The sequence below is a fragment of the Ovis aries genome, chromosome 3 (genome assembly GCF_016772045.2).
Source record: "Ovis aries strain OAR_USU_Benz2616 breed Rambouillet chromosome 3, ARS-UI_Ramb_v3.0, whole genome shotgun sequence".
NCBI lineage: Eukaryota > Metazoa > Chordata > Mammalia > Artiodactyla > Bovidae > Ovis > Ovis aries.
In genome coordinates, this window is record NC_056056.1 from 58,931,827 (window position 1) to 58,934,618 (window position 2,792).

Below are 2,792 nucleotides of genomic sequence, written 5' to 3' on the forward strand. Positions count from 1 at the left end.
GAAGGGTGGTTGTTATCGCAAATAAAAGATATCTATTTATCTTTAGATCTCTGAAGCTATTTTAGGAACTGAGGATAAAACCTAAGTATTAAAACAAAAGATGCTCTTAATCACCCTAATAACTTAGGAAATTACAAGGGTATGATGACTAAATATATTTTAGTCTTATTGCTTATGTTGCTTGTTATATCATAAAGTCACACACATCTTGTGGGTAAACATCAGAACTGCAAAAATTTGATCCAAGAAAAATTAGTCTATGTAAGAAATTTCAACATGTGCTTAAACTGTCAACAGATAAAGCCATATAGGGTGAAATTTTTTATGGATTAAAAACTGACAGGAGAATTAAACTTTCCAGGCAAAATTGAAAAATTTAGACTCTCACTAGGAAAATTAGATCTGGTAAAGATAAAATCACAAAACACAGATGATAATATTAGAAGATGTGGTCAGTATGATTCAACTTGACAAAAATAAATTCCTGATTGATAAGCAAGTCATCTTTCATTGTTAAATTTTATAGCATAAACAGAAAAAAACATGATCTTGATTAATTTTTTCAATAAAATAAAAATGGAAATAAGAAGGAAGACCATATACCTGTGTTGTAAGCAGATAGGGTAGGGGGTCCCTGGAGAAAGAGAACCAGGCACACTTTCTTTATTTTAATTTTTATTAATTTATTTACTTAGTTTTGGCAGCGCTGGGTCTTTGTCACTGTGTGCAGGTTTTCTCTCTCAGGCTTCTTACTGTGGAGGCTGCTCTTCCTGCAGAGCACGGGCTCTAGGGTGCAAGGACTCAGTAGTCGTGGGCTTAGTTGCCCTGTGGCATGTGGGATCTTCCTGGACCAGGGATTGAATTCATGTCCCCTGCACTGGCAGGAAGACTCTTAACCACTGGACCTCCAGGGAAGTCAAAAGCATTTCTTGACATTTGTTATTAAGTTGCTAAGTCGTGTCTGACTCTGCGACCCCATGGACTGCAGCATGCCAGGCTTCTCTGTCCTTCACTATTTCCCCAAATTTGCTGAAACTCATGTTGATTGAATCAGTGATGCCATCCAAACTGTCTTACCCTCTGTCACCTTCTCCTTGACACAGGAGAAGCCATTTTTGGCTTAAGGCATTTTGTGACCTAAGCCTGGCCACAGTGTTTGCCCTTGAACAGGTCTCAGTAATTAGGGATCTTAGGGGAAGACAGACAATGCAGAACAAAGGAAGAGCGTTGAAGAAACAATAGTTCAGTGATAAAAGAGTGCTAGTTCCTCCTCTAGGGACACACATCACAATCTGATACTTATCTTTGAGTTCTTCAGGGAAACTCCACCCAGGTGGAGAATGGAATGATGATGTTGATCTTTTCTGATCCTCGTGACTTCAGTCAACTAGTTTGAATTCTGGCAACCTTTGCCCCAAATCTATGCTAAATTCTCCTCTGCTCAAGCCCCTTCATGAATATGCCCATACCCTTAGCTTAAAACTTCCGCAATTTAGATGTTCTGGGAGACACTGCTTTGGGAAAGATTCCACAGCAAGTAGTTCTCCTTTCTTCTCCTGATCTTTGACTTGGTTGTGTCTTGGCCTGACACCTACAAAGAGGTGAGCCCAGTTTTCAGGTGACATCAGCTTGTCCCTGTAGCTTTCTTACCTCTAGATTGTGACCTACAGAGGCAGCTCAACCAAAATGTAGATGCTGGCCCCAGGCTTTACTCCTCACTTCAAGTACCTCATTCTCTGCAATAAACCAATCTTTCTTGAAATCTCTAAAGTGTTTTCATTTTCCTTTTCACGCTGAACCCCAGATGAAATATCATTGGATTGACCTGAAGTTATTTGGACTCTGGATCTAAATATACAAAATTTAAAAAATAGAATCACACCAACATTAATACACCTCAAGAGCAAATTTCATTAAGCTGAGTTAATGAATCAATTTTCCAGATCAATTTTCTATACAATGCTGTTAGTGTTGGTTGTTCAGTCATGTCCCATTCTATGTGACCCCAAGGACAGTAGACCGTCAGGCTCCTCTGTCCATGGAATCCTTCAGGCAAGAATATTGGAGTGGGTTGCCACTTCCCTCTCCAGGGGATCTTCCTGACCTGGGGATTGAACCTGCGTTTCCTCTGTCTCCTGTTTTGTCAGGTGGGTTCTTTACCACTGTCACCTGAAAACTGGGTTCACCTCTGTAGGTGTCAGGCTAAGACACAACCAAGCCAAAGATGGGGAGAAGGAAGGATTTATTATTCACAGCAAGTAAGGAGAACTTACTTGCTGTGGGATCTTTCCCAAAGCAATGTCTCCCAGAACATCTAAATTGGGGAAGTTTTAAGCTAAGGGTACATGCATATTCATGCAAAGAGTTGACTCATTGGAAAATACTCTGATGATGGGAGGGATTGGGGGCAGGAGGAGAAGGGGACGACAGAGGATGAGATGGCTGGATGGCATCACCCAGACTCGATGGACGTGAGTCTGAGTGAACTCTGGGAGTTGGTGATGGACAGGGAGGCCTGGGGTGCTGCAATTCATGGGGTCGCAAAGAGTCGGACACGACTGAGTGACTGAACTGAACTGACAAGCATATTCATGAAGGTGCTTGAGCAGAGGAGATTTCAGCATAGAATTGGGACAAAAGTTGACAGAGTTAAAGCTGTAGTTGAATGAAGTCACAAGTATCAGAAAAGGTCAACATCATCATTCCCTCCTCCATTTGGGTGGAGTTGCCTGCAGAACTCAAAGGTAAGTATCAGACCTATACATCAGTGATGTATATTCTTTCAGGAGGAA